Here is an 8,346-nt window from a genome sequence, read left to right as displayed (position 1 = left end):
CACCATCATCACCCTCACCACCATCATCGCCCTCACCACCATCACTGCCACCATCACTACCATCACCATCATCATCACCACCATCACCATCACCACCATCACCATCATCGCCATCAGCATTCTCACCATCACCATCATCATCACCCTCACCACCATCACTGCCATCACCATCATCATCACCACCATCCCATCATCATCACCATCACCACCACCATCATCACCATCACCACCATCACCATCATTGCTATCACCATTCTCACCATCACCATCACCACTAGCATCACCTTCACCACCATCACTACCGTCACCATCATCATCACCACCATCACCATTCTCACCATCATGACCACCTCCATCATCACCACCACCGTCATCACCATCATCATCCCATCATCATCACAATCATCATCACTACCACCATCACCATCACCACCACCATCACCGTCACCACCATCACTATCACCATCACCATCACTATCATCCCATCATCATCACCATCACCATCACCACCACCATCACCCTCACCACCATCACCATTCTCACCATCACGACCACCTCCATCATCATCACCACCACTGTCATCACCATCACCATCCCATCATCATCACCACCATCACTATCACCATCACCACCACCATCATCATCACTACCACCATCACCATCACCAGCACCATCACCATCACCACCATCATCACCCTCACCACCATCACTATCACCATCACCATCACTATCATCCCATCATCATCACCATCACCATCAGCACCACCATCATCACCATTCTCACCGTCATGACCACCTCCATCATCATCACCACCGTCATCACCATCACCATCCCATCATCATCACCATCATCATCACCACCATCACCATCACCACCACCACCGTCATCACCATCACCATTCTCACCATCCTGACCACTACCATCATCACCATCATCATCACCATCACCATCACCACCACCATCATCACCACCACCATTCTCACCATCACAACCACTACCATCACCATCATCATGACCATCATCATCACCATCACCACCACCTTCATCACCATCACCACCATCATCACCACCACCCCCATCACCATCACCATTGTCATCACCATTAACTCTATCATTGCCATCACCATCACCACCATCACCATCACCACCATCATCACCCTCACCACCATCACTATCACCATCACCACCATCATCATCACCATCATCATCACCACCATCACCATTGCCACCACCACCATCATCATCACCATCATCACCACCACCACTATCATCACCATGACCATCATCATCACCACCATCATCACCACCATCACCATCATCAACACCATCATCACCACCACTATCACCACCACCCCCATCACCATCACCATTGTCATCACCATCAACATTATCATTGCCATCACCGTCCTCACCACCACCATCACCATCACCATTATCACCATCATCACCACCCTCACCACCCTCACCACTACCATCACCATCATCACCATCATCATCACCATCAACACAAGATCAACATGTGATTCTTCCAGACCCTCTAAGGAGCCACATAGGAATCAGTGGCCCCTGAGAATGAAGCTGACTGCCACATTCCCTTCCTATGACCTCCATTTCCCCACCTGCAAGATAAAAGATGTGGGCTCTGGTTCTCTGAGTTTGGAAAATACAGTCTTCCTAAAACTGGGCCTAAAAGTGGGAGCTGGGCTCTGAATTACTTCCGGTAAAGAGATGCATCCATCACAGGACTGGATGTGGCAGATGGTTTTACTGATGCCCCCCTCACTTTGCCTGGGGGTGCAGTTTGTCTCCATCCATTGCTTAGAGGTTTAAATGCTATTCCCCTCCAGCCAAGCCATTCTGCCTTTGGAAATCCATCTTAGCATAACATGCATGCAGTGAACCATGCTCGCTGGGTGTTTGGGCCCCCTTGGATGGGCTCAGGCTGTGCTCCAGGAGGGAGACTACGGACACAGATGGTGGCTTCCTATGCCTGCTCTGGAGCTCCTCTCTCCACGTGCTCTCCCTGTGGGAAGGAGGCTCACAATCCACAAGGTTCCCCGCCACCTTGCCCTGCCACACTTTTCCAGGTTTAGAGGGAGGTACGGTGCTCCCCGCCTACCTGGGATAGAAATGCCCAGTTCCCAAAGCTCTCCCCAGAAACACCCTCACCACAGTCTCTGGCCACCACATTTACCACAGTGGTGAGGGCCAAGGTTGGTATATGTGGGACCCTGGTCACCCCACGCCATGTTCAGAATGGCTGGGCTGCTGCTGTAGACGTGAGGTCCTGCTCTCTGCCCCAGGATGAACATTCTGGGCAGGGAATGTCCATCTGACCACCGTTACCATGGCGACACCCACGTTACTCTCTCTGAGCACAAGGGGTCCATGATGTCATCAAATCCTCAGGTGACCCTGTCTGTACCTATATTTGTGCTCTACTTTTGGGGTGAGGAAACACGCTCAGAGAGGTGCAGGGAAGTGACAGGGTGCACAGCAAGAAAAGGCAGAGCTAAAAGTGGGCTTGGGTCTGTCTGACTCTGAAGCCCAAGCTGTGGGCATCAGGCCCACCCTGAGCCTTCACCTGGTCCATGGTGACCAAGGGTGTAGCTCAGGTCGGGGTCACAGCCACTGCCAGCCTGCGCCAGGCCCTGCTTCTGGGCTCGGCACACACAGGCTGAGCTGATGAGGGAGCGAATGCTTTTGGCCTCTCCAGGCCCGGGTGGGGGCTGGCACAGACCCTCCGTAGTCTACCTTCCTCTCCCCAGGCACCTGCCCAGGGCCCCAGGAGACAGAGTGGTGGCGTCATCCGTTCCTCTGGTCCCAGGGTCCTCAGCACACGCTGTTCTTCCAGTGCCACCTCTGTGAGGGACACAAGGTGCAGCCTCAGAGGTCGGAAGGTTCCCAGGGCCCCAGGAGCAGGCCCAGCGGCTCCCCATCAAGGGCTACCTCTGTGGTTCTCAACATCCAGTCAGGGGCCACCTCTGTCTGCCTGCAGCAGCCTCAGGTCCCGGGGCAGCCTGGGCGTGTGCCAGCCAGGACCGGGGAGGGCACCCCCAGGAGGGCAGCAGCATGTGGGTGGAACAGCCTCCTCCTGGCTCTCTGGGACACCTGCCCAGTGCTGCTCGAGCCTCCGGGCGAGCCCTAGGCTAGGTGAGCTTGGCCCCAGTGCCCGCGGCTGCAGCAGTCACCACTCACGGAGGCACACTCCCTCCAGACCCCTCCCCGAGCCCCCACCAGGGCTCCCTGACACCCATCACCCGGCCCCATCAGCCCCCGCACGGAGCCCAGCACAGCACAGGAAGCAGCAGAAAGGCATGTGGCTCCGTGCCCAGCCGTCTCCCCATCCTTTACCAGGCCCACTACACGGGAAAAGGAGCTCAGTGACCCGGCTGGGGAAGGCCAAGGGCTTCTGCCGGGGAATCAGCTCTGTGGGCTCAGGGCAATGGAGAGGCCTCCTGGAGGAGGGGCCGGGGTCAGGCCTTGCAGGCTGAGCAGAGCGTGGGAGGCAGGTCCGTGTCTGGGCCTCTCGGGTCTTCCCACGACAGGCTCTCAGACAACGGCGTGACTCTGAGGAGCTGCAGTTGAATTTCTCCATAATATCTGCCCCAACATTTATGTTCAAAGCGTTTTGTAATAAAGGAACCCAGCTGGAGAAATCATCCCTACCCTGCCATTCTGGGTTGTGGAAAATGGGACGCTTCCCAGGCCTTCCATCTCCGCAGAGCGGAACACAGAGGAGCCCAGACCCCAGAGCAGCACCCCAGCAGGGCCCCTGCGTGTCAGGACTGCCAGACTCCAGGAAGGAGATGGGGGACAGCCACCCCAGTGACACTCCTGGGCCCTGTCCAGGCGGCTCCAGAAAGGCTCTGCTGTTAAACTCATCTGCGCTGGACCCCCTCAGGCCCGCTCTCCTTTCTTTCTGCATTTTTTCCTTCAAAAAAAGTTTATTGCTCCTTCCTAATGTTAAAAGTAACATATGTTCATGGCAGAAAAAATCAGATAAGCACAAGTAGAAAAATGCCTTGCTTGTGGAACTAGCACATAGTGACGACGGATCCTGAAGGTCCAGAGTGGGTCCTTCCTGTCCCTCTCTCACACCCACAAGCGAACTCCTTGCGGTTTTGGCTGGGGTGGTGTTGAGCCTACACATCAGCTTGGGAAGAATGGATCTTGGGACGATAGCGAGTCTTCCTATCCATGAACATGGGCTATCCCTCCATCTGCAGTTTTCCCTTCTTTTTTCTGTATCTGAACCTGGTTGCCTCAGGAAAATTCAGTAAGGGAGTCTCAGCCTTTCTCTAAGCATCGATGTTATCGAGGGCCTGATTCTCCAGAATGTGGGGTGCTGTGCTGCACGGAAGCCCTGCCCCGTGCCTGGACCTCTGTTCTAGGCTGCCCTTGGGTTGCACATTTACAACAGCAATGAAAACATGCTTGGCTTTTGTCCACTGCAACTTTGAAAGTGTTCAACAAAGAGCTCAAAAAATGGTGCCACCCGATCAGCTGTCTGTGTCACAGCACCTTGTACACACACAGTGACCTTGCTGAGACCTACTGTGGCACAATGCTGGGGCACTGAGAACCCAGGAATCACTTAGAAGGGTGGGGTCAGGACGGGAGTGTTGGGAAGGTCTGTACTTTTTCAGTGTGGCCTCTGAGTGATTTCTTTGGGGTCCTTGTGCCGCTGTCCTCCTGTTCACACCGGAGCGCCCTGTGATGAAGACCCTGGAGCCCCACGATGGCTCCTTCACCCTCATTTCCTGCGATTCTTCTAATGAGCTCTCTGCCAGCCAAAACAAGCATGGGGAAAGAGCTCTCATCATCAGGGTGCTGGTGCAAATTGTCAGTGTGAACACACCACAGCACCAGCAGCTGGCAGACAGAACAGTGCCAGCCCCGGCTTCCATGGGAGTGGTGATGTCTCCCAGTGAGGGCTTAGCGAGATCTGGGGATGATTCTGGCTGTCCTAGCCCAGAGTGAAGCTACTGGTGTGCCGTGGGAGGGGCCGGGGTGCCACTCAAGGTCCCATATGGCACAGGCAAGCCCATAGCCTTGCCACGCCCAGAGAGGGGAGTTCTGGGGCCCCTGAAGTGGGGTGCTGGGCCCCAAACTGGTCCTGGCCCACAGAGCCACCTGACTTTTCAGTTAGGGTACACCGGGGAAGGACAGGGGCTGGTATGTGATCTGGAGAGCAGCCACTGAAGGATGCCGCTCTTCACAGGACTGGCACCCTTGTGGGGAGCCCTGAGAGGACAGACATGGAGGCCAGCTCCATATTTGTGTTCCCTGAAACCAGGAGGGAGCAGGAGGCCCACCAGAGCCAGGGGTTGGGGGAGAGGGGCTTGGGTTTCCAGGAATTCTGGAATCCAGGACTATGGGATCTCAAACGTTAAAATGCAGAATGATCCAGGTGTGGTGGCACACGTCTGTAATCCCATCATTCAGAAGGCTAGGCAGGAGGATCTCTGTAAGTTCAAGGCCAGCATAAACCGAATAGTGAGACCTTGTCTCAAAAAAAAAAAAAATAATAATAATGCAGAAAGAGCAGGAAGCCACTGCCAGGCCCGCTCTGCGCTCGTCACCCGGGGGGACACCTGCTGCTCACCTCAGCTGCCACTCAAGGTGGTCTGCACCTCCCCCTCTTGCCTGCTCTTGGTTCTCTGTGACAGTTTGAGGCTGACATTTGCCACACGCGGCTCTGCTGACACGTGCTCTGACCCCACCCTGCAAAGGAGCGCACGTTGTCCTCATCCCGGGGTGAAGAATCTGAAGTCTGGAGAAGGGAGGTTTAGGTCGCCCGGGTCTGTCCTCTGCTGGCGTCAGATCGCACCGGATCTGACGCTCCGACTGCTCCACCCCACTCGCTGGATGAGAATGTTACTTTCAAGACAGGAAGGAGGGAAGCTGTACTCAGTTCGCTGGGGCCCAGACTAGAAATCTTAGACGGCTTTAACAGCGCAGCCCTGCAGGGCGAACCTCAGAGGCTGCATCAGGCTCCTCCAACTCCTCCAAAGAGCCTTGGGTCTGACTCCAGAATCTGCACCTCGGTGGCCCAGGGCCCAGCAGCTCTGGGGCTGCAAGTGCCAGGCACCCTGAGGTAGGTTGTGCCTGGTGCGGCTTTTGCCCTCCTTGCCACAAGAGAGGCCCCTGCAGACCCTGGCTTGGCCTGTAGCCAAATCACAGGACACCTGGAAGGCAGTGTGCCAGCCAGGATGGAGGTTCTAGAGCCAGGTGGGCATAGCCTGGCATCCTGGTTCCTATGGCTATGAAACTCCTATTAGTCAATTCTCTCAGTGGTCTCATCTGTCAAATGGGTGCAGAGGTGCTCACCTAAAGACAGCACAGATTCTCCCAGGCCACCGAGGGTCAGGCACCACCCTAGACCCTCTCCTCTCACTTGCACCCATGGCGAGGCACCCCACCTGAGGACGGAACATCACCCCCACGCACCTAGCAGTCTGTCACCCAGCCAGGGTGGGCTTGGACCCCCGTCCCCTGCCCACACTGGTTGGTTGGCCACGGCCAAGGTCCCGCAGGCTGGCAGCTCTGGAAGGGTGAGGTAACGTCTGCTCCCAGCCAGGGCTGGTGCCACTCGGCGAGGGCACAGAGGGCAGCTGGGCAGCTTGCAAGTAGCCTTCTGGGCGGAGCTCCAGACAGCACGTGTCGCCATGCTGGGCAGCCCTGTAGAGCCCCTGGCCTCGGGACCACAGCCTCTGCCCAGGCATCGGGAAAAGAAGCCCCACGCTGGTCTCCAGCCCAGGGCTCGAGAGGGAAGGGGGTAGAAGGTGCCCGGCCCTGCCGGCATCCTGGATTTTGCCAGCTGGGGGGTGTAAGGGAGGCACGGAAAGATGGGGTCATGGGACAGAAGTGTCGCCAGGTGACCACAAAGTGCCACTGCCAGAGAGGCCATGGGGGGCTGCCTGCAGAGACAGGATGCAAACAGGCCCAGCCTCGTCCTGGGCAGAGGGCAGCCCCGGGACGCCCAGTCAGGGCGGGAGAGGGAGGGAGGGTGGGCACCAGGCTGCCTGGGGTCCACAAAGGGCTCTGGACACAAAGGCAGTGGCACAGGCCTCCCACAGGCTCCATGCAGACAGGAGGAGGCCTGGTGCCTGGGGAGGTAAGGCAGGTGCAGAAGGGGCACAGGCAGGGCAACCTCGCAGCAGAGTTTACCCAGAGTCCCTACAGACCCCCAGACATGGAGACCTCAAAGGCCTGCCGTGAGGCTGGGACCAGACAGAACCGGAACTGCCGGCCTGTACTTCCCAGGGTTACCAGGAAGTGCGGTGTTGCCAAGGCCGTGGCCCCCGTTTCACAGCAGGAGCTGCTAGTGCACATGCAGCAGGAGGGAGCGGGTTGGGTCGGGGAAGGTGCACGTGACCTGGTCCCCCTGCAGCCCAAGTGAGGCCATGAGGGCGGAAGCCCACTGGCTGGCATCTGTGCCCTGCAGCTGCAAGTGTGCCCTTGCTGGACTTTCACACTTACACTCACAGGCCTCCTGCTCACACCCGGTCTCTCCCACCCCATGCAGCTGAAACCCCAGGATAGACAGGCAGCTGCATGGCTGCTTCTCCCCAGCTGGCAGGAAGTTCTGCAGCTGCCCACTAGACCGCGTCCCCCACACACAGCCCCTGGGCCTCTGATGTCCAGAGGAAGGAGCTGCATCCTCTTCAGCGGAACACTGGCACCTGTCCCAGTGGCTCAGGTCTGCAAAACCACTGAAAGTTTATGGGGACACAGAGGCTACTTGTGGACGGCAGAATGCCAGGCTTGGCACTGGTCACTGTGAGGGAACCGGGGACCAACACTTGCGCCACTGCCAACCAGGAGCACCCGGGGCTGGAGGGGAGTCCTCAGCACCACAACTGTGGGTGCACAGGGTAACAGAGCCCATCTCGGAGGGGCCTGGATCCAGCTGAGCCTGCGCAGGCTCACTCACCTTCCAATCTCAGTCACTGAGCCAGTCGATTACTCTTTGGCTTGAGCTCTTCTGAGCTGTTTCTGCTCCTTGGGATCAAGAGAAGCCAGAGAAAGCCGGCAGCCAGTCAGGGCTTCCTGCCTGAGGACTGGGGCCAGGGACACAGCAGGAAGCAGAGTCCCCATGTCTGGAAAGAGCGGCTGTGGAAGGGGCCTCGTGCACCCTGATGCTGTCAGCCGCCCAGGGCCCCAGGCCCCCCCACCCCCACCCCCACCCCTGCCCCGCTGCTCTTACCTCCGAATAAGACACTGTAACTGCTTCACAAGTGCGATGATCCAAGAATGAACGGGACCCAGGCCGGGTCATCACTGCATCTGCGGTGGTGATTCTCACTTCTCCTCCGGACGTCGGGGGATTTAGGTGACCC

The sequence above is a fragment of the Chinchilla lanigera genome, unplaced genomic scaffold, assembly GCF_000276665.1.
Source record: "Chinchilla lanigera isolate Chin_1 unplaced genomic scaffold, ChiLan1.0 scaffold00113, whole genome shotgun sequence".
Taxonomy (NCBI): Eukaryota; Metazoa; Chordata; class Mammalia; order Rodentia; family Chinchillidae; genus Chinchilla; species Chinchilla lanigera.
This window is presented reverse-complemented; position numbering follows the sequence as displayed.